Source organism: Dermacentor variabilis, chromosome 10, assembly GCF_050947875.1.
Source record: "Dermacentor variabilis isolate Ectoservices chromosome 10, ASM5094787v1, whole genome shotgun sequence".
In the NCBI taxonomy this organism is placed as follows: Eukaryota; Metazoa; Arthropoda; class Arachnida; order Ixodida; family Ixodidae; genus Dermacentor; species Dermacentor variabilis.
In genome coordinates this window covers 106,868,977-106,892,691 of record NC_134577.1, presented here as the reverse complement: position 1 = coordinate 106,892,691, position 23,715 = coordinate 106,868,977, and the positions used below count along the sequence as shown (strand labels likewise).

General features: G+C 49.9%; 1 protein-coding gene across 2 annotated transcripts in view; it reads right to left on the bottom strand.

Moving 5' to 3' along the window:
• Positions 1–23,715, bottom strand: part of LOC142559680 (uncharacterized) — a 242,287-nt gene that overhangs the window by 53,898 nt on the left and 164,674 nt on the right. For both annotated transcript variants that reach the window (XM_075671244.1, XM_075671246.1), the window contains one exon: positions 2,903–3,018. The gene's annotated coding sequence lies outside the window, so the exon portion shown is untranslated. The remainder of the gene's footprint in view (positions 1–2,902; positions 3,019–23,715) is intronic.

The following is a 23,715-nucleotide window of genomic DNA, read 5'->3' as shown; positions in this document are numbered from 1 at the left end:
CCGCGTCAATTGCTAACAGACCGTAGCCGTACGTTTTTGGCGAAAGTCATTGATTACATCATGCGGGCCTGCTCCATTCAGCATGAATTTACTACCTCCTACCACCCTCAAAAGAACGGCCTCACTGAGCATTTGAACCGCACCCTTACAGACATGCTATCCAAATACGTTTCAGACGACCACCGTGACTGGGACCGGGCTCTTCCCTACATTACCTGTGCATACTACTCTTCCCGTCTCGAAACTGCCGGGTTTATCCCGTTTTACCTCTTGTATGGCCGCGAAGTGACGCTACTTCTAGACCCCGTGCTTCCGTCCACCACAGCTTCAACTAGCGCTTATGCCCGTGAGGCAATCGCCCGTGCTGACCATGCTTGTCAACTTGCGCGCGTTCGTCTACAAGTCTCTCAAGCCAAACGTAAGCGACGCTACGACCTCCGTCACCGTGATGTCCCTTTTGCGCCCGGCACCCTCGTGTTGCTTTGACCACCATCACGTAAAGTTGGCCTTTGTGAGAAACTGCTTTCCTGTTATATCGGCCCATATCGCGTGCTCCACCAAGTGACCGATGTCACCTATGAAATTGTTTTAGCCACGCCCACTACGTCCTCCGGTGTGACAACCAGTGACATTGTCCACGTCACCCGACTCAAGCCCTACAACTCTCCACGTGCCTTGGATATTTAAAAGCACCGTGACGGTGCTTTTGCCGCCGGCGGGTAGTACTACGATATTATGGGTAGATACCCGAAAGACGAGCCGCCGCGAGAACGACGACGAAGTGGGTCGGTGCGTGGGCACCGACCCACTTCACACGTGGGCACGAAATGTAGTTACGTTCAAATCATGCCTTCGTTTACGTGTCCGGATGACAAAGAGAGTACTTTCGATATGTCTGTGTTGTTGTGTCTTTGAAATTGGCCTCGAAGAAATTTGGGATAGAACGGTGATTCCACTTGGACAAGGTAGGTAGTCTGGCTTTAGTCTCAAGAGCTAGCATTACAGAGCGTCCAAAACTGCAATATAAAAAAACGAACATCCCGTTTTAAATTTCCTACTTTTTGATTTGTTTTTGTAAAATGAACGCCGATGCTAAGGCAACAAATGCTTAGAGGAAAGTTTGACTGGGAAGCAACCGAACAGCAGGGATTGTTTACTTTATACTCGCTCAGAGAAAGCACATTTCCGGGTTTCCGTGGCAGCAACATGGAGATGGTGCTTTGTCCAATGAAGGGTGTTAATGGTACAAGCTTTCAACAATATAGAGAAACGTATTATTTTTGCATGTATTAACATTTGGGGCTTATCGTTACAAGCAACACTCATTAAAACTGTATTTGGAAATTAATTTGAATTTGCCAAAATCTATGCCAATAAATAATCCTCTGTATGTCCTGTTTAGGCTAGAATTCGCCAGGAGCATTTTAATGCGCTAGCATTCCTAGATTACGCACTTTCAGAAGCTATCTATCAATGTATGTATGCATGATTGCATCTAACCGTTTTCCCGCCTTCCTGGGTCACTGGGTGGTCAGGGGTGGAAGAGAGAGGGCATGGGGCTGCTGTGCGGAATTAACCGATTGGAAAACAAACAAGCGCACCAATTTGGGGGGTCATTGAGGTCACAGGCGTGCCGCTCTTCGACAAACCTCTTTCGAGTCGACGTGGGTCTCTGTAGACGTGGGACTGAGTTGGTACTGCTCAGCAAGGAAACGTCTCGACGCAAAATTAAAGTACGGTTTATGTGCCACTTGGTGTGTGTTGGTCTGGAATGAAGCTCTTCGATGCCAAACTGGGTCACTGGGTATGTGCAAATGGGTGTATGCAGCTGTTTCATTGGCGTATATGGCTGCAGACTCGCTGTTGTGGGGTAGTTGCTGTGGCCTGACGCTGCTATGCTTTAGGGAGCGAGATCAAATCCCGGCCTCAGCGGCGCAATTTCCCGGTGCATGACGTGCAAAAAAGCCCGTGTACATTGCGTGCATTGAGTGTACGATAAGAAACACCAGGTGGTGAAAATTATTCGGGAGTCACCCACTACGGCATGCCTCAAATCAACACCTGTGTTGAGTAGGAAAACGAGCCGAGCCCTGAAGAGTACGAGCCCTGAAGAACAAAGTCCCGACGAGTGAAGCGTCTCGAACAAGACTGTACGGCATCAGTCGGCACTTTTCCCTATGCGCGAAGAGATGAAATCAGACATTGCTGTCTTTCCACCATGATGACACGACTAAAAGTACACAAGGAAAGTCTCTCAAGATCCCTACTTTGTTTATCAATTTCAAGATTGTTCGTGAAGACATGAAGACGATTTGAGAACTGCGGGACGTTCAACGCACGCTGTGATAGGAGGCCCTCTTTCGTTTCAAGCTTAAACCTGTATTGGCTGTTTCTCGATGCGACCACTAGGGGGCAAGCATTTAGCTGCAGTCGCCAAGTGTTTACAATGCTCCAAGTTGGTCGAGGTGCGGTCCAAGAGATGGCTTTCAATGCACCATCCCCAAACCTTCCATGAAAGCTTTCATGGAAACTGCTATCTTTAATATTTGTGTCGTACCGCTAGTCCGCTAGTACAAAACAATTATGTGGTTCAGATATATTCAAATTATGCAAGCGTAGCCACGCGTTCAGCCCAGTGGGTAAGGCACTCAAACCTCCCCACCAGCAACGTTGTTTTCTTTCGAATTACTATATCTTGTTATACATCAATAATTTTATCGATTCGCCTTAGCAGCTAAGCCGACCGGTTGCCTAGTTGGGTAGACAAAGAAGTACTTAAGCGTTTAAAGGCTGTACGAATGTTTTGAACATTCAGGCGCTTCCTAATGAGACTGATCTAATAACCACCCATGAAAATTGAAGCCCGCCTATTTTCCTGAAAATAAGGAATAAACTCTCTTACGCGAAGGTGTCTTGATTGTAGTATATTCTTGGTAGGTAGTTCGGAGGTGTCACACCAATGTATAGGCCATAGTCAGTCTTGATATGTAGTTCATTTTGGTACGTTCTCTGTATGACCTGTGAAATGACAAAAACAGATTATTCCTATTTGGCGCAATATGGACAGGCGGTGGAGTGCTATACAGATAGTAGTGGTCCAAACAACGCCAAGTGACCACTCAGGATTTGAACATGAACAATATTCAGAGAGGTAGTGACGGTAACAAACTGAACGTGTACACATTCTTCAGTTGCCACTCTAGAGATAAGATAAGGCCCGTTTTTGGGTCATTCCCGGTGCCGAATCGTGATCTGATTAAGACTGAGCCGGCGCTATTCCATTCTTCATTTCCCTGGCGCACCATAGCACTATCCACACTTGTGACACATTTGCAGCGAATCCCGGCACTCCGCCAAGTATTTGGCATGGGCCCTCGGTGTAGTTTGACGACGGTATCGTGTCCAGTCTCGTAGCATCTTTCTTGCTGGACCTCCATGCCTGTCGTTCAGTCACAGCTTCCATAGCCATTGCATGTCTGATAATTATTTGTTAAAGTTGACTTTAACGAGACCAGGTCATTACCCAAGGACACAAACAAATAGAGTCATCACCACTGTACTGTTCCGCGCATTGGCAGCCCATGCTGAGTTACATTGCAGACCCTATAAGTAATGGCACCTTTAAACACAGAGCTTCTAAAAAGTAATGAAATAAGGTTGTTCTGCTGGCAGAGAAAACACATGAGCCCGTAATCTAGATAATTTTCGCGATGAGTATAACGGGGAAAAAGAAAACTTTGTTCAGAGAGCAGAGATCATGATGGCTTGGTGGGCGACGGTTTTCCGTGTCCTGTGTTAAGAGGTACGTACTAAAGCACGCGTATTGAAGTGAGGCTAACTGCAGCAGGTGCTGTAGTTGAAGGAGCCAAGATGGCTGGTGGCTTCATGTGTGCTGTCAACTCGCGTGCTTTGTGTGTGGAGTCACATAATCTCATGATTCGGAGAAGTGCTGAAGGGAGATGATGCAGGAAGCGTTCGGCTCGCTCAAGCGGGTGTTTATTTTGTTATCGTTGTGACAACACGTCCTTGCTATCATCGTGAAAAAGATGTCCATATTTGTCTGTACGGGCTTGACACCGTGCTTCTCACAATATTTAGTAAATACATGTGTACGGAAACTTAGACGGCCGATTACTACAAACCATACTTGTTTACTTGTCTAATACTTTGCAATCGCTATCAATACTCCGTATTCCGGGCGAAGTTTATGCATTGTATTATTTACTTTCGAAATAGTTTTATTTCACTTATTCTGGCCTAATCTTTGTACTGTAATCCATACCTGTATAGGGCCTTAAAATCTGGACTACAGAATTTAGAGAGGTACACCCCACTTCATTGGTCTGCTCTAATCGTAATAACCTTGTTGTATCATGATTTTTGGAGGATTATATGTTGTGCGTTAGAATTACGGCTCAATTTTATGCTGTTGTATATTCAATACTCTTTTGGTGGGCTAGTTGGTTCATATTTAAAACAAAGTGTGAGGCCATGAACTGCTTTTTGTTTACTTTGTTGCGCGTCTTGACACATCTATATAATACTCACATGGCACAAGCAGACTACTATCAGTGTTATTACTAGTAGATTTGTGGCCTTGTAAAGGCTCGTGTCGATTTCATGACTTATTCCAGGCATATACCGTCATTGCAATAAGAATGATTATAGCTAGAATAAAAAGAAGATGGATGCGCTTCTTAAATTCAGTGAACATACCAGCCTATCTTGCGTCTTTGCAAATCATTTACTTGGCGATCTTTTTTTGCCATTATTCTTATATCCTCTTCAATAAAATAATAGTTACCCACAACACTTACCATTTCTTGCACTAAAGATGTTATAAAGTAAATAAATAGTGATATCTTCGCAGTATGCATGTAAGACTGGGCAGTACCCCTTGTGCAGAATTCTAGAGCACAATCAACCCGCATTTCGAGAGAAAACAAATGGGTGCTCTTCCACTAAGAGAACAAAAAGGACCAGCGATGCTGTGTATGCGGGTTCTTTATAGGCGAACTGCACCTCCCTAGCTGGCTGACCCGGCACTGTACCATCTTCAGGATCGGCGCACGTATAGGAAGTGAGTGCTTAACGCCTTCTTTACGTGCGCCACGGGTCGGCCCGGCATGGCACTATCCTTGGTATCGGCTCACGAATGGGTAGTGAGTGCTCAACGCCTGCTTCACCTCCACCGCGGGTCGACCAAACATCGCACTTTCTTCGGGATCCGCTCACGTATGGGGAGTGAGTGCTTAACGTCTCCTTCACCTGCACCCCGAGTAGGCCCAGCATTTCACTATCTTCGGTATAGGCGAGCGCATGGAGAGTAAGTACTTAATGCCTGTTTCACCTGCACACGGGTCGGCATGGCATCGCCCTCTCTTCAGGATCGGCGCACGTATGGGAGTGAATGCGTAACGTCTGCTTCACCAGCGCCAAGGGTTGGACCGGCATCGCACTCTCTTTGGGTTCGCCCGACGAATGGAGAGTGAGTGCTTAACGTCTCCTTCACCTGCGCCCTGAGTAGGCCCGGCATTTCACTATATTTGGTATCGCCACTAGTGTGGGGAGTCAATGCTACACTCCTGCTTCAACTGCGCCACGGGTCTGCCCGGCATTTCGCCACCTTCGGTATAGCCACACGCATGGAGAGTGTGTGCCTAATGCCTGTTTCACCTGCGCCACGGGTTGGCCCCGCATCGCAGCTTCTTCGGGATCGGTGCACTAATGAGGAGTCAGTGATTAACGCCTGCTGCATCTCCGCCGCGGCTCGGCCAGCCATCGCACTATCGTCGGGATCGCCGCACGTATGGGGAGAGAAAGCTTCACGCCTGTTCCACCTGCGCCACGGGTCGGCCTGGCATTGCACTATCTCTGGGATCGGCGCACGCATGCGGAGTGAGTGCTTGACGCCCGCATCACCTGCGCCGCGAGTCGGCCACGCATCGCACTATTATCGCGATCCGCGCACGCATCGGGACTGAGTGCTTAACGTGTGCTTTAGCTGCGCCACGTGTCCAGCCGGCATTGCTCGATATCGGTATCGCCACATGCATAGGGAGTAAATGCTTCACGCCTGCTTCACCTGCGCCACGGATCGGCCAGGCATCACACTCTCTTGGGAATCCTTGCAAGTGTGGGGCGTGAGGGCTTAACGCCCGCTTCACCTGTGCCACGGGCTAGTCAGCCATGGCGCTCTCTTCGGGATCATCGTACGCAAGGAGAGCGAATGCTTAATGCCTGCTTCGCCATCTGTCGCAGACGGCCAGGCACACCTCTTTTTGGTATCCGCGCAGGTATGGGGAGTGAGTGCTTCACGTCTCCTTCAGCTAAGACACTGGTCGGACCAGCATTGCACTATCTTCGGGATCGCCGCACGTATGGAGAGTTAACGCTTAGCGCCTGTTTCACCTGCGCCACGGGTCGGCCCGTTCGTTGCACTATCTCTGGTATCGACGCACGTATGAGGAATGAGACCTTAACGTCTCCTTGACCTGCGCCACGAGTGGGCCCGGCATCGCACTATCTTCGATATCGCCGCACGTATGGGAATTGAATTCTTAGCGCCTCTTTCACCCACGTCACGGGTCGGCCCGGCATTGCACTGTTTCTGGGATTGCTCACGTATGGCGAGTGAATGCTTAACACCTGCTTCACGTCCTATCGTGGGTGGGCCAGGCATCTTGCTCCCTTATGGATCCGCGCACTTATGGGGAGTGAGGACTTAACGTCTGCTTCACCTGCGCCACGGGTCGGCACGGCATCGCATTCTCTTCGGGATCGGCGCACTAATGCGGAGTCAGTGTTTGACGCCTGCTTCATCTCCACTGCGGCTTCGCCAGGTATCGCACTATCGTCGGCATCGCCGCACGTATGGGGAGAGAAAATTTAACGCCTGCTTCACGTGCGCCACGGGTAGCCCCGGCATTTCACCATCATCGGAATAGACGCACGCATGGAGAGTAAGTGCTTAACGCCTGCTTCACCTCCTGTCGCGAGTCGGCCATGCATCGCACTCTCCTCGGGATCCGCGCCAGTATGTGCAGTGAGTGCATAACCACCGTTTTAACTGCGCCACGTGTCGACCCGGCATTGCCCTACTGCGGTATCGCCGGACGTATGGGGAGTGCATGCTTAACGTCTGCTTCACCTGCAACGCAGGTCGGCCAGGCATCGCACTCTCTTCGGGTTCCGCGCACGTATGGGGAGTGAGTGCTTATCGTCTGCTTCACCTGCGCCACGCGTGGCCCGGCATTCCACCATCTCTGGGAGCCGCGCGCGTATGGGCAGTGAATGCTTAACACCTGCTCCACCTGCATCGCGGGTCGGCCAACATGGCCCTCTCTTCGGGATCAGCGCTAGCAAAGAGAGGTAATGCTTAACGGCTGCTGCACCTGCGCGGCGGGTCGTCCCGGCATTGCACTATTTCTGGGCTCGGTGGACGCATGATGAGTGAGTGCTTAACGCCTAAGTCACCTTTTGTCGCAGATCGGCCAGGCATCGCTCTCTTTTTGGGATTTTTGATTTATTTATTTGTTTATCCTCAGGGCCTTTCGGCATTAAAGATGGGAGTGGGTTATACAACAAATAAGAAGGAAATAAATCATGAGCTTATACGCAATATTTGCTAATTATACAATTTAGCTGAAAGTACTATAAATGCAGCAATAGAACATGACATATAAAAGTAACATTAAACAAGAAAAAGGAAAACACCAGGAGCAGTTCGTTGAAATGTTTGCTATTGTACATTGTTAGCTAGTGCTTTTCGAAAATGATCATTATTACTAATGGAAACAATGTGGAAGTTCATTCCAATCTTTCGACGTACGTGGCAAAAATGAGTGTAAAAATTGTGTCGTGTTACATGTACCAATTCTAACTTTATGATGATGATCAGTACGGTGAGATAAGTAATATGGTAGCGACATCAATTTTGGATGAAGTGTAGGGTGGTGATACAGCTTATGAAAAAATGAAAGGCGGGAAATTTTTCGACGTGTTGCTAGTGGTTGAAGACCCAGATTCGATTTCATTGAAGAAACGCTCGCACCACGGTAGTAATTCCAAAGAATAAAACGAGTCGCGTTGTTTTGGATGAGTTCAAGGGAATGTATTAGGTTTTCGTGGTAAGGGTCCTATATAGCTGCAGCGTATTCTAATTTTGGCCGTAACAGGGTTTTCTAAAGTAGTAATTTTAAAGGAGAGGCAGCATGAGAAAAGTTACGGCGTAAGTATCCCATCAAGCGGTTAGCTTGATTAATTATGTATTCGACGTGATGATTCCATGTTAATTTAGATGTTATATGTAGGCCTAAGCACTTATGAGTTAGTAGATTCTAAAGCAACGTTATTCAAGTAGTACACAGGCAGTTTATCGTTAGATAGGGATACTCTCAGAAATTTGTATTTGTTAATGTTGAGTTCCATTCGCCCCAATCGGCACCATTTGCTGACGTTATTGAGATCGGCCTGAAGCAGGGAGATCTCGTGTTCGTTATTAATTTCTCTGAGGATTACACAGTCGTCTGCAAATAAATGTACGTCAAAGGTTATTTCTGACGGTAAGTCATTAATGTGTATAAGGAATAATAGAGGTCCCAGGGCGGAACCTTGGGGCACACCGGACTGAACGTCGCTATGAGGTGAGTCGTGGCCATTAGCTGTTACGAACTGAGAACGATTAGCGAGAAATGACTCAAACCATTTGAAAACGTTATGATCGAGGTTTAATTTGTTTAGTTTATAAAGTAAAAGTTTATGACACACTTTGTCAAAGGCTTTCGAAAAATCTAAAAAGGTGCAATCGGCAAGAGAAGAACAGTCAAGTATTTGGTGTAGTTTGTGAGTAAATGTTAATAATTGTGATTCACATGAGAATGATTTTCGAAAACCATGTTGTGATGACGAAAAAAAATGAATTAGATTCAAGAAAATCCGCCATTTTAGTAAAAAATAATGTGTTCTAGCAGTTTGCAGCAGGTACTGGTAATGATATCGGGCGATAACTTATAGGTGATGTTTTGCTACCAGATTTGTGCAAAGGAATTATTTTTCCTATTTTCCATTCTGATGGAACAGTAGTTTTGTAGAGTGATTGTTGAAATATTTTGGTTAGTATAATGGAACTATAAGTGCAGGTGTTTTTCAGAAATTTAGCAGTGATGTTATCAAAGCCGGGTGACGAGTCCATCTTCAATCAATCTATTAGTCGAATAACTCCGGGAACTACAACAGTCACTGGAGGCATAGGTAAGAAGTTATAGTCATTCAAGATAGGTAGTTTAATATCAACTGAGCACGAGAAATTTTTAACAAGGTATTATTCAGGAGAGTTGCGCATAGGTTTTTCGGAACAGGGTTACCAGAGCAAGTGTTAAGAGTGATAGAATCATCGGAAGGTGGATGTATGACGCGCCAAAATTTTTTTACGTTAGTTATCAGCATAGATGGTAATGCGGTTGATAAAAATGTTTCTTTAGCGCATTTGAGTGCGGCTAGGTAGGTGTTAGATGCTAATGTGTAGGCTTTCCAACGTGTGTCAGTGGGCGATTGCTTCGCGGAACGATACAGTCGTCTTCTTTTGTAGGGTAGTCGTTTTAATTGATTATTGTACCAAGGCGCGCGGGGGTTGCATGTTATAGTATGGGATGGGATGTGTTTATTGATTAAGCGATTTGCCTCTGCCGAAAACATGTTCCAGTTTGACTGCACACTACGATTTTCAAAATCACTCATGAATATGTTAAGAAATAGACTGAGTTCATTATTTATTGCTTCGAAGTTAGCTCTCTTATAGTCTCTAATTATTTTTTTCGTCTTCGGAAGTTTCACAAACGCAGCATTAAAGTGAATATTTCGCAATAAGTGGTCACTGATACCCGGTAAGTAATGGATGGTAAATGCATAATCGGGAAGATTGGTTAGGATCAAATCTAGAATGTTTGCGGAAGTGGATGTTAATCTCGTGGCTTGTGTGACTATTTGAGTTAATGAAAATGCAGTACAAATACCCAAGAAATCTTTTGAATCTGAAGAAGAAGATAGTAAGTTAAGGATATCACTGTTCCAAACTATATTAGGAAACTTCATCAAATAAGAAAAGAGGTGTAGAAGGAAACTTTGTCATAATGGTACTAATTATATCATGCAATTCATCGGTAAATGCGGGTGACGAGGAAGGTGGACGATAGCAAACGCCTAAAATTACCTTTTGATGGTTCAGAGTTGCTGTAGCCCACACTGATTCTAGATTGGTGCTGATGTGAATGGGTGACGATGGGATGCGTTTCGACAGGGCAAAAAGTACGCCGCCACCACGGCGCTCTGTTCAGTCACAGTGGCATATCGTGAATTGTTTGCTATCATGAAACAGTTCTGAGTCTTGAATGTCATTCGAGAGCCACGTTTCAGTTAAAGCTATTATATGGGCTGAACACGTGCCAATTGGAGATGATAATGAGTGACGGTTTTTCTGCACACTTCTGATATTAGTACAAAGGATGCTGACTTGATTATTTTGCGCATGCCCACTGCCCCTCACGTGTCCCTCAGTAGGAACGTGTTGCGAGGCAGATGAAACATGGTTTAGGCCGACGTTGCGTCTTGCCATCTCCTGAATACTATTCGAGTTAGAATGGTACATATAGCATTTGTTGTTTAGTAGCAGTTTCTTGTGGCTGAGTTTAAACTGTGGCGGGTCTGGTTGTGATTTCGCAAACTCAATTAGTTTTTTACGGGCAAGTCGAGTTGCGGGTGAAAAGTCCTCATTAACTGCAATGTTGCTAAGTTTTAACTGCGCGCGTGATGAAAGTACCGATTCTTTCGCTTTGTAGTTAGTAAATCTAGCAATTATCGGGCGACATTTGATAGCTTGGTAAGTGCCGAGCCGGTGGGCTCGCTGAATTGAACTCCTTGGAAAAGATCCAAGAGCAGCGTTAAGTACTGAAGTTAGTTTTTCTTCTGTCTGTTGCTAGGTTTCTTTCGAGTCGGGTAGGCCATGAAATATTAAATTATTGCTAAGAGACCTGTCCACCAGATCGTTCAGACGCGATAATAAGGAGCTGTTCAGAGCAGCGAGGCTATCTACGTTGTCTTGCATGCGTGTTAGGTTAGTGTCGAAACGGTCTAGGGATTTTGATTTTCTTCTAAATCGTCAAGCCTTTTCTTGATACCTGCTAGCTCAGTTTGTATGCTTTTTTGTCCGTTTCTAATGGCTTTGATATCTGAAACAAGTTCGGTTTGACACTTCGATGACTGTAGTGAACGAGAGTGTACGTCCTTAAGCAGTTTAAACATGATCTTCATTTGGTCTGCGGGATCATCAGGTAAATCATCCAGTTCAGATAAGGCGACAGTACGTGTGTTAGGTCAAGGGTTAGATTCAATGTCTCCAGCGCATAATAATAAAATCGCCATTGCGTAGCACTCGAGCAACGACTGCCGCAACACCCGTAGGCACAGGAAGACAATCAGGCCGAGTTCATCAGTTTCTTTATTGTATAGCGAGAACCGTGTACGCACCTGCATCGCAAAAACGTGCCGATTAAGCACAACGCTGCCTACGCTGGTCCCGTGCCCACTGAAGAGCGTGCCAGAGTGCCAGCTGTTTAAATTCGCCGGCAGAAGGGATGACGTTGACGATGGCGCTCGGTAGACTGGCGGGAGCTGTGCGATGGAAGTTGAATCCAGAAATGGACCATCGGGGTAAGAGCCATGGTTGTAGTCGAAGCTCGGCAACGGTGAGGTAAGGCTGGTCCGGGATTCGGGAACTGACGAGAGCCAAGCAAGGGCTAGCGATAACACCGCCTGCATCGCAAAAACGTGCCGATTAAGCTCAACGCTGCCAATGCTAGTCCCGTGCCCACTGAAGAGCGTGCCGGAGTTCCAGCTGTTTAAATTCGCAGGCAGAAGTGACGACGTTGACGATGGCGCTGGGTAGACTGGCGGGAGCTGTGCGACGGAAGTTGAATCCAGAAATGGACCATCGGGGTAGGAGCCATGGTTGTAGTCGAAGCTCGGCAACGGCGAGGTAAGGCTGGTCCGGGATTCGGGAGCTGACAACAGCCAAGCAAGGGCTAGCGATAACACCGCCTGCATCGCAAAAACGCGCCGATTAAGCACAGCGCTGCCAACGCTGGTCCCGTGCCCACTCCCGTGCAGGTATGGGGAGTGTGTGCTTCAATTCTCCTCCAGCTGCGGCACGGGTCGACCCGGCATGGCACTGTCTCTGGCATTGGGTCACCTACGGGGAGTGAATGCTTAACGCCTGCTTCACATCCGCAGTGGGTCGTCCTGGCATCGCGCTCTCTTCGGCATATGCGCACGCATGTGCAGTGAGTTCTTAACGTCTGCTTCACCTGCTCCACGTGTCGACCCGGCATTGTGCTATCTTCGGCATTGCCGCACGTATGTGGAGTGAAAGATTAACGCCTGCTTCACCTGCTCCCCGAGCCGGCCCGGCATTGCACTATCTCTTGGATCGGCGCACGAGTGACTAACGCTTGCTATACCTGCGCCGTGGGTTGGCCAGGTATCGCACACTCTTCGCGATCCCCGCACGTATGGGGAGTGATTGCTTAACGTCTGCTTCCCATGAACCACGGGTCGAGGTGGCATTGCACTATTTCGGGGATCGGCGCACGTATGGGGAGTGAGTGCTTAACGCCTGCTTCACCTCATGGCGCGGGTCGGCCAAGCATCGCACTCTCTTCGGAGTCCGCGAACGTATCTTGAGTGAGTGCTAAATGTCTGCTTCATCTGCGCCACAAGCCGGCCCGACATCGGACTATCTTCGGTATCGTCGGACGTGTGGAGAGCGAGTGCTTAACGCCTGCTTCACCTCCTGTCGCGGGTCGGCCAGGCATCGCACTCTTCGGGATCCGCTCACGTATGAGGAGTGAGTGCTTAGAGTCTGCTTCGCTTGCGCCACGGGTCGGCCCGGCATTGCACTATTTCGGGACCGCCAAACGTATGAGGAGTGGATGCTTAACGCCTGCTTCACCTGCACCACGGGTCGGCCAACATGGCCCTCTCTTCGGGATCAGCACACGCAAGGAGAGCGAATGCTTAACGCCTGCTTCACCTTCGGTCGCAGAAAGACCAGGCATGGCTCTTTTTGGGATCCACGCAGGTATGAGGAGTGAGCGCTTCACGTCTCCTTCAGCTGCGAAAAGTGTCGGGCAGGCATTGCAATATCTTCGGGATCGCCGCACGTATGGGGAGTGAATATTTAACACCTGCCTCACCTTCGCTACGGGTTGACGCGGCATAGCACTATCTCTGAGATCAGCGCAAGTATGGGGAGTGAATGCTACACTCCTGCTTCACCTGCGCCATGGGTCTGCCTGGCATTTCAGCACCTTCAGAATAGGCGCGCGCATGGAGAGTGTGTGCTTAATGCCTGTTTCACCTACACCACGGGTCGGCTCGGCATCGCAATCTCTTCGGCATCGCCGTATGTATGCGGAGAGATGATTTACGTCTGCTTCATCTCCACCGTGGGTCGGCCAGGCATCGCACTATCATCAGGATCGCCACACGTATGGGGAGAGAATGCTTAACGCCTGCTTCACCTGCGCCACGGTTCGGCCCTGCATTTCAGCACTATAGGAATAGGTGCACGCATGAAGAGTGAGTGCTTAACGCCTTCTTCAACTCCGTCGCGGGTCGACCAGGCATTGCACTCACTTCGGGATCCGCTGACGTATAGGGAGTGAGTGCTTAACGTAGGCTTCACCTGCGCTACGGTTGATCCCGCATTCTACTATCTTCGGGATCGGCGCAAGAATGCGGAGTCAGAGCTTAACAGCTGCTTCACCTCCACCGCGGGTCAGCCAGGCATCGAACTATCTTTGAGATCGCCGAACGTATGGGGAGTGAATGCTTAACGCCTGCTTCACCTGCGCCACGGGTTGGCCAGGCATAGCACTCTCTTCTGGATCCCCGTGTGTATGTGGAGCGAATGCTTAAGGCCTTCTTCACCTGCCCAACGGGTCGGCCCGGCATTTCACTACCATCCGAATAGGCGCACGCATGGAGAGTGATCGCTTAGCGCCTTCTTCACGTGCACCACGGGCCGTCCCGCATTGCACTATGGGATTGGCGCATGTATGGGGAATGAGTACTTAACACCTGCTTGACCTCCTGTCGCAGGTCGGCCAGTCATCGGACTGTCTTTTTGGACCGCAAACGTATGGGGAGTGAGTGCTTAACGTCTGCTTCACCTGCGCCACGGGTCGGCCCCGCATTGCACTGTTTTTGGTATCGCCCCACGTATGGGTAGTGAAGATTTAACGCCTCCATCTGCGCCACGTATAGCCTTGGCACGTCACCATCTTCGGAAGAAGCGCACGCATGGAGAGTGTACTTAACTCCTGCTTCACCTGTGCCACGGGTCGGCCCGGCATCCCACTAACTTCGGTATCGGCGCACGTATGCGCAGTGAGTGCTTAATGCCTGCTTCAACACCGCCGTGGGTCAGCGAGGCATCGCCTTCTCTTTAGGTTCCGTGCACGTATGAGGAGTTAGTCCTTAACGTCTGCTTCACCTGCGCCAGTAGTCGGCCAGGCATTTCACTATCTTCGGGACCGCCGCTCATAGGGCGCGTCAATGCTTAACGCCTGTTTTACCTGCGCTACGGGTCGGCCCGGCATTTCAGGACATTCGGAAAAGGCACACGCACGGACAGTGAATGCTTAACGCCTGTTTTACGTGCACGACGGGTCGGCCCCGCATTGCACTCTCTTTGGTATCGCCGCACGTATGGGGAATGAATATTTAACGCCTCCTTCATCTGCTCTACGTATCGGCCTGGCACTTCCCCAGCCTCAGAATCGGCGCACGCATGGAGAGTGAGTGCTCAACGCCTGTTTCCCGTGCGCGACAAGTAGGCAGAGCATCGCACTCTCTTCGAGATCCGCGCACCTATGGCTAGAGAGTGATTAAGGTCTGCTTCACATGCGCCACGGGTCGGCCCGGCATTGCACTGTCATCGGTATCGCTGCACGTATGGGGAGTAATTCCTTAACATCTGTTTCAGCTACGCCACGGGTTGACACTGCATTGCACTATTTTCGGGATCACCGCAAGAACGCGGAGTCGGTGCTTTAAAGCCTGCTTCACCTCCGCCGTGGGTCGGCGAGTCATCGCACTCTCTTAGCGATTGTGCAGGTATGGGGGGTGGGGACATAACGCCTGCTTCACCTGCACCGCGGTTCGGCTTCAGGATAGGTGCACGCATGGAGAGCGAGTGCTGAACGCCTGTTTCACGTGCGCCACGGGTCGGCCCCGCATTGCGCTATCTTCAGGATTGTCGCACGTATTTGTAGTCATTGGTTAATGCCTGCTTCACATCCACCGCGGTACGCGCAGGCATCGCACTATATTAGAATTGCCGCACGTATGGGCAGTTATTTACCGCCTGCTTCACCTGCACGATGGGTCGCCCCAGCACTACCATCCCTTCGGGATCTGCGCACGCATGTGGAGTGAGTGCTTAACACCTGCTTCACCTGCTCCACGGGTCGGCCCCGCGTTGCACCATCTTCTGAATCGCCGCATGTATGGGCAGTAAAAGCTTAACGCCTGCTTCACCTGCGCTACGGGTTCACCCGCATTGCCGCACATATGTGGAATGAATGCTTAACGCCTGTTTACCTGTGGTCCGGACAGGCCGCCGTAGGAATATGAACCTGGCAAGTTTGACGCTAGAACGTTACCTAGTGAGGCGAGTCTAGCAGTGCTATTGGAGGAATTAGAGGGCTGTAAATGGGATATAATAGGGCTCACTGAAGTTAGGAGGCCAAAAGAAGCATATACAGTGCTAAAAAGCGGGCACGTCCTGTGCTACCGGGGCTTAGCGTAAAGACGAGAACTAGGAGTCGGATTCATGATTAATAAGAACATAGCTGGTAACATACAGGAATTCTATAGCATTAACGAGAGGGTGGCAGGTCTTGTTGTGAAACTTAATAAGAGGTACAAAATGAAGGTTATACAGGTCTACGCCCCTACATCCAGTCATGATGACCAGGAAGTCGAAAGCATCTATGAAGACGTGGAATCGGCGATGGGTAAAGTAAAAACAAAATGCAGTATACTGATGGGCGAATTCAATGCCAAGGTAGGCAAGAAGCAGGCTGGACACAAGGCAGTGGGGGAATATGGCATAGGCACTAGGAATAGCAGGGGAGAGTTATTAGTAGAGTTTGCGGAGCAGAATAATATGCGGATAATGAATACCTTCTTCCGCAAGCGAGATAGCCGAAAATGGACGTGGAGGAGCCCGAACGGCGAGACTAGAAATGAAATAGACCTCATACTCTGCGCTAATCCTGGAGTCATACAAGATGCGGACGTGCTCAGCAAGGTGAGCTGCAGTGACCATATGATGATAAGAACTCGAATTAAAACGGGAAACACACGGTCCGATTCGGTGTCCGATCCGGCGTCCGACGAGTCGGAACGGCAGCCGCAATCGAGGTGTTTTGCAGTGCCGAAGCGCCCGATCGGACGTCCGGCTTGCGGCAAACCAGGCAGATTTTCATCGGCCGACGCGACCGGCAACCGCAACGTCGTCTGGCCGCAGCCAATGACAGCGCGGCTGGCATGTGACGTTCTCCGACGTTCCCTCCACGGAGGCAGCGCCGGCTGGCCGGTTTTTCGCAGTGTTTTTTTTTTCCTTGCCTACTGCAGTTTGTTTCCGACAAGAAATAGTTACCAGTTCAGTGAAATTATCTCGAACGTGTGCCTGTTATGCAAAGCAGCGCCTAGTACACTAGCACCATGGTGTTAGAATAGGTATGACTAGCACTAAGCTACTGGGGAGATCGGGAGCCGCGACGCGAGAGCATTTCGCGGGCAGACATCCCACACCGACCGTCTTAGCGACGCTGCTCGCTTCGCTTGCACTTTGCCCTTCGCAACGACTGCGTCGAGTAAACCAATTGTATTTAATTACGGGCGACCTAAGTGTACAGTGTTAATTGTTATGATAAACATAAGCCCTCTTCGACGAGCTCGGGTTGGATCGTAAGCGCCGTCTGCCGAGCTAGGCCTACCGGCCCTATCACTGGCTGTTAGCGGAGTCGTCAGTGGACAACGCGCCGTCGTGAAGTGTTCTGTCACTTGCAGGGGCATGATTTTATTGACAGTGTTCGTGTAAAGCGAAGCAGTGTTGTGCAGAGTTGTTTATATTGCGTTTATTGACGCGGCTATGAAGTCGAGCTGGGGGCTGGATCTGGGCGGAGCATACGCGCCGCTCAATCTTTCGGATGCACGCACCGTGTGCCACGAATCGTCGTATGCCGCATGCCGGAGCATGCGGCGCCACACGTTGGATCGGACGCCGAATCGTACCTTGTGTCTTGGTGTTTAGCCTAGACCTGAGAAGGGAACGGAAGCAACTGGTACATAAGAAGTCGAGCAATGTGTTAGCGGTAAGAGGGAAAATAGAGGAATTCCAGATCAAGCTACAGAACACGTATTCGGCTTTGACTCAGGCAGAGGACCTTAGTGTTGAAGCAATGAACGACAATCTTGTGGGCATCATTAAAGAGTGTGCAATAGAAGTCGGTGGTAACTCCGTTAGACAGGATACCAGTAAGCTATCGCAGGAGACGAAAGATGTGATCAAGAAACGCCAATGTATGAAAGCCTCTAACCGTACAGCTAGAATAGAACTGGCAGAACTTTCGAAGTTAATCAACAAGCGTAAGACAGCTGACATAAGGAAGTATAACTTGGATAGAATTGGACATGCTCTTAGGAACGGAGGAAGCCCAAAACCAGTGAAGAAAAAACTAGGTATTGGCAAGAATCAGATGTATGCGTTAAGAGGCAAAGACGACAATAACATTACTAATATGGATGAGATAGGTCAAGTGGCTGAGGAGTCCTATAGAGATTTATACAGTACCAGTGGCACCCACGATGATCATGGAAGAGGGAATAGTCTAGAGGAATTCGAAATCCCACAGGTAACAAGGGAAGAAGTAAAGAAAGCCTTGGGAGCTATGCAAAGGGGGAAGGCAGCTGGGGAGGATCAGGTAACAGCAGATTTGTTGAAGGATTGTGGGCAGATTGTTCTTGAGAAACTTGCCACCCTGTATACGCAATGCCTCAGGACTTCGTGCGTACCGGAATGTTACAAGAACGCTAACATAATCCTAATCCATAAGAAATGGGACGCCAAAGACTTGAAAAATTATAGACCGATCAGTTTACTGTCCGTTGCCTACAAAGTATTTACTAAGGTAATTGCAAATAGAAGCAGGAACACCTTAGACTTCCGTCAACCAAAGGACCAGGCAGGATTCTGTAAAGGCTACTCAACAATAAACCATATTCACACTATCAATCAGGTGATAGAAAAATGTACGGAATATAACCAACCTTTATATATAGCTTTCACTGATTACGATGAACCGTTTGATTCAGTCGAAACCTCAGCAGTCATGGAGGCATTGCGGAATCAGGGTGTAGACGAGCCGTATGTAAAAATACTGAAAGATATCTATAGCGGCTCCACAGCCACCGTAGTCCTTCATAAAGAAAGCAACAAAATCCCAATAAAGAAAGGCGTCAGGCAGGGAGATAGGATCTCTCCGATGCTATTCACAGCGTGTTTACAGGAGGTATTCAGAGACCTGGATTGGGAAGAATTGGGGATAAGAGTTAATGATGAATACCTTGGTAACTTGCGATTGGCTGATGATATTGCCTTGGTTAGTAACTCAGGGGACCAACTGCAATGCATGCCCACTGACCCGGAGAGGCAAAGCCGAATTGTGGGTCTAAAAATTAATCTGCAGAAAACTAAAGTAATGTTTAACAGTCTCGGAAGGGAACAGCAGTTTATAATAGGTAGTGAGGCACTGCAAGTGGTAAGGGAATACATCTACTTAGGACAGGTAGTGACTGCGGATCCGGATCATGAGACTGAAATAACCAGAAGAATAAGAATGGGCTGGGGTGCGTTTGGCAGGCATTCTCAGATCATGAACAGCAGGTTGCCACTATCCCTCAAGAGAAAAGTTTATAAGAGCTGTGTCTTACCAGAACTCACGTACGGGGCAGAAACCTGGAGGCTTACGAAAAGGGTTCTACTTAAATTGAGGACGACGCAACGAGCTATGGAAAGAAGAATGATAGGTGTAACGTTAAGGGATCAGAAAAGAGCAGATTGGGTGAGGGAACAAACGCGAGTTAATGATATCTTAGTTGAAATGAAGAAAAAGAAATGGGCTTGGGCAGGACACGTAATGAGGAGGGAAGATAACCGATGGTCATTAAGAGTTACGGAATGGATACCAAGGGAAGGAAAGCGTAGTAGAGGGCGGGGGAAAGTTAGGTGGGCGGATGAGATTAAGAAGTTTGCAGGGACAACATGGCCACAATTATTAAATGACCGGGGTAGTTGGAGAAGTATGGCAGAGGCCTTTGCCCTGCAGTGGCATAACCAGGCTGATGATGACGATGACGGGACGGCCCGGCATTTGAACAGACTCAGAATAGGCCCATGCAAGGAGAGCGAGTGCTTAACGCCTGCTTCAGCTCCGCCGTGGGACGGCCAGGCATCGCACTCTCTTCGGGATCCGCGCACCTATGGGAAGTGGTTGATTACCGTCTGTTTCGCTTGCGCCACGTGTCTTCCTGGCATTGCAGTCTCTTCGGGATCTGCGCAACGTATACAGAGTGAGTGCTTAACGCCTGTTTCACGTACGTCATGGTTCGGCGCCGGATTGCTATCTTCGGAGTCGGCGCACGTATGGGGTGTCAGTGCTTAATGACTGCTTCACCTCCACTGCGGTACGCCCCGGCATCGCACGATATTCCGATCACCGCACGTATGGGGAGATAAATAACGCCTGCTTCACCTGCACGATGCGTTGGCCCGGCATTGCACTCTGTTCGGGATCTGCGCACATATCGGGAGTGACAGCTTAACACTTGCTTCACCTGCGCCACGGATTGACCCGGCAAAATACTATCTTCGGGATCGCTGCACGTATGGACAGTGAATATTTAACACCTCTTTACCTACGGGTCGACCCGCATTTCAACACAATCAGAACAGGCACAACCATGGAGAGTGAGTGCTTAACGTCAGCGTCAGCTGCGCAGCGGGTCGGCCAAGCATCGCACTCTCTTCGGGAGCCGCGCACCTATGGGGAGTGAGTGATTAACCTCTCCTTCATCTGCGCCACGGGTATGGCTGGCATTTGACCACCTTCAGTATAGACGCACGCATGGAATGTATGTGCTTAACACCTCTTTCACCTGCGCCACAGGTCTTCCGGCATCACACTCTCTTCGGGATCTGCGCACGTATGGAGAGTGAGTGCTTGGAGCCTCTTTCAAGTGACGCACGGTTCCGCGCCGGACTGCATTATCTTCGGGATCGGCACACGTATGTGGAGTCAGTGCTTAACGCCTGCTTCACCACCACCACGGGTCGTGCAGGCATCGGCATCACCGCCTGTATGGGGAGTGAATTCTTAAGGCCTGCTTCACCTGCGCCACGGGTCGGCCCGGCATTTCATCACCATCCGAGTAGGCGCACGCATGGAGAGTGAGCGCTTAACGTCCTCTTCACGTGCACCACGAGTAACCCCGCATTGCACTGCCTCCGGGATCGGAGCACGTTTGGATAGTGATTGCTAACGGCTGCTTCACCTCCTGTCGCGGGTCGGCCAGGCATCGCAATGTCTTCTGAATCTGCGAACGTATGGGGAGTGAGTGCATAACGTCGGCTTCACTTGCGACACGCGTCGGCCCGGCATTGCGCTGTCACTGCGATCGGCGCACGCATTACTTGTTAATGCTGAACGCATGCTTCCCCTGCGCCACGGGTATGCCCGGCAATTCCCCACTTGCGCAATAGGCACACGCACGGAAAGTGAGTGCTTAACGCCTTCTTCAACTCCGCCGCCGATCGGCCAGGCATCGCCCTCTCTTCGGCATCCGCGCACTTATGGGGCGTGACAGCTTAACGTCTGCTTCCCATACGCCACGGGTCAGGCCGGCATTGCACTGTCCTCGGGGTCGCCGCTTGTATGGTGAGAGAATATTTAACGCCTGCTTCACCTGCGCCACGTATCGGCGGCGCACTTCTCCAGCTTCGGAATAGGGGCACGTATGGAGACTGACTGCTTAACTCCTGCTTCACCTGCGCCACGGGTCGGCCCGGCATCGCACAACCTTCGTGATCGGCACACGTAAGCGTAGTCTCTGCTTAAAGCTTGCTTCAACACCGGCGTGGCTCAGCAAAGAGTCGCATTCTCTTCGTGATCCACGCACGTATGCGGACTGACTGCTTAACGCCTGCTTCACCTGCGCCACGGGTCGGCCCGGCATTTCACTATCTTCGGGACCGCCGAACACATGGGACGTGAATGCTTAACGCCTCTGTTACCTGCGCTGCGGGTGGGCTGGGCATTTCATGACATTCGGAAAACGCACACGCGCGGACAGTGAGGGCTCAACGCCTGTTGCACGTGTGCCACCAGTTCGGCCCAGCATTGCACTCTCTTCGGGATCCGCGCACGTATGGGGAGTGAATGCTTAGCCCCTGCTTCACCTGCGCCTCGGATTGAAGCTTCTCGAGCCTTACATGCGAGACCTCCTTGTGAACGGGAAAGAGTGCCGAGTGCTTCGCGATTCCGCAGCTACGATGGATGTAGTTCATCCCTGTTACGTAGAACCCGATATGTTCACGGGCGAGTGCGCATGGATCAAGCAAGCCGTGGAAGCTCATAGCGTGTGTCTGCCCGTAGCAAAAGTGCTTATTGAAGGACTTTTCGGAGCGCTTGAGACGGAGGCCGCAGTGTCATCTATGCTGCCCCCTCATTAGCCGTACCTATTTTCGAACAGATCCGATCACCTCCTGCGCGAGAAGGGGCTTTTGTTTGGTGAGGCTAGCGTTCAGGCCTTAACCAGATCGAAGGTTCGGGAGCTCGCTGCAAAGGCGGTAGTTGCGGGGCCGACGTCGAACAATGAGAAAGGGTCGGAGGCGCAGCAAGCTGATATTCAGAGCTCGTCCGAACTGTATAAAATTGAGCCTGCAGCGTTGATGGCACCAGATACTGGAGAGGAAATGCCCGACACGGGAAAGTTAGAAGAGCTATCTGCAGATTTGCTCATCGCGCCTACGTCAGATGGGCTTAATAGGTTGCTAAAAGTCAGCCGGTCGGCTTTGATAGCCGGGCAAGTAAAGGATAGCAGCCTAGAAAACATGCGCTGCAATGTCAAGGAAGGTATCGCCAAAACAACATGATTGTTTTGGGGAAAAAAGTGGGGTCCTGTACCGGAAGTATCTAGACCGCAGGGGAGTGGAGTTCGATCAGCTGATCGTGCCTTAGTGCAACCGTCAGGATCTGTGGCGCTTGCCTCTCACATGGAGGTTCGTGGTCCGGACACCTAGGAGTTAAGACGACTAAGAACAGTCTCTTGCAAGAGTGCTATTGGCCAGGGTGTTTTCGTGACGCAGACCATCTTGTGAGGACATGTGACACCTGTCAGCGGGTGGGCAAACCAGGGGACAAATCGAGGGCGCCGTTGAAGTTGGTACCTATCATTACGGAGCCTTTTAGACGGCTCGTTATTGATACAGTGGGACCTCTGCCGGTAACAACCATGGGTTACAGACACATTTTGACTGTGATCTGCCCAGCGACAAAGTTCCCTGAAGCAGTGCCGCTTAAAGAACTCAGCTCAGTTGAGATAGTCAATGCACTACTGTCCATATTTGCGCGAGTTGGTTTTCCTGCGGAAATCCAGTCAGATCAGGGCACAGTTTTTACTAGCGCTTTGACGACAGCCTTTCTCGAAAGGTGTGGCGTAAAGCTGTTGCACAGCTCAGTGTACCACCCACAGTCAAATTCCGCTGAGAAGCTCCACTCCGTCATGAACCGCGTGTTGAGAGCATTGTGGTTTCAACAACAAACTGACTGGGAGCTGTGTCTGCCTGGGGTGATGTTTGCATTAGGGACCGCGCCGCATGCGCCTACGGGGTTTTCGCCAGCTGAGCTGGTGTGCGGTCGCTCGCTGCGGTCTTCGCTTCGCATGCTTCGAGACGGATCACTGCCCTCTCCAATGGCTGCAGACCATCTCTTCCATAAATAGCCGCCTCTTGCGCTGGAGCCTCGCTTTGCAACAATATTCCTTTGAGGTGCGTTACAAAAAGGGGAGTCTCAACGGTAACGCCGATGGCTTAAGTCGAAGCCCCTAACGTAGGAATCAGCCTCAGAGTTCGTTTGTTACTGATGTTTTTCTTCCTGAGGCAGGATTTTTAACATATTGCTTTTGTTTAGTGTTTAAAAGTGATGAAGTGCTTTCTAGTGCAATTGTCCGATTTGTGGACCCGTTGTGAGTGCTGCTAGACTACTGTAAGGAACTAGGCAGTAGTATAAAAGGGGAAAGAGCCTGACAGGGCTTAGTGAGGGTTGTGTCGTGTTTGCTGACTGAGCGGTTGAGTTTCGGCGTAGTTCTAACGCTTGCTGGGAACGAGAACAAAAATGGCAACTCCCCGGAAGTCACTTTGCAGTGTCCTGTGTAAACATGAACGTGAGAACGAGGCCTTCTCTGTGCGCTGCGCTCAAGAAACGCCAAGGAACGACCGACTTCGGTTATGAGCATCATCGAGCGACATCCCTCCGGACAGCGGATGCAGTCCCCTGACCATCGGGATCTCCTTCCCCCGGCGGGGCGGTCTGT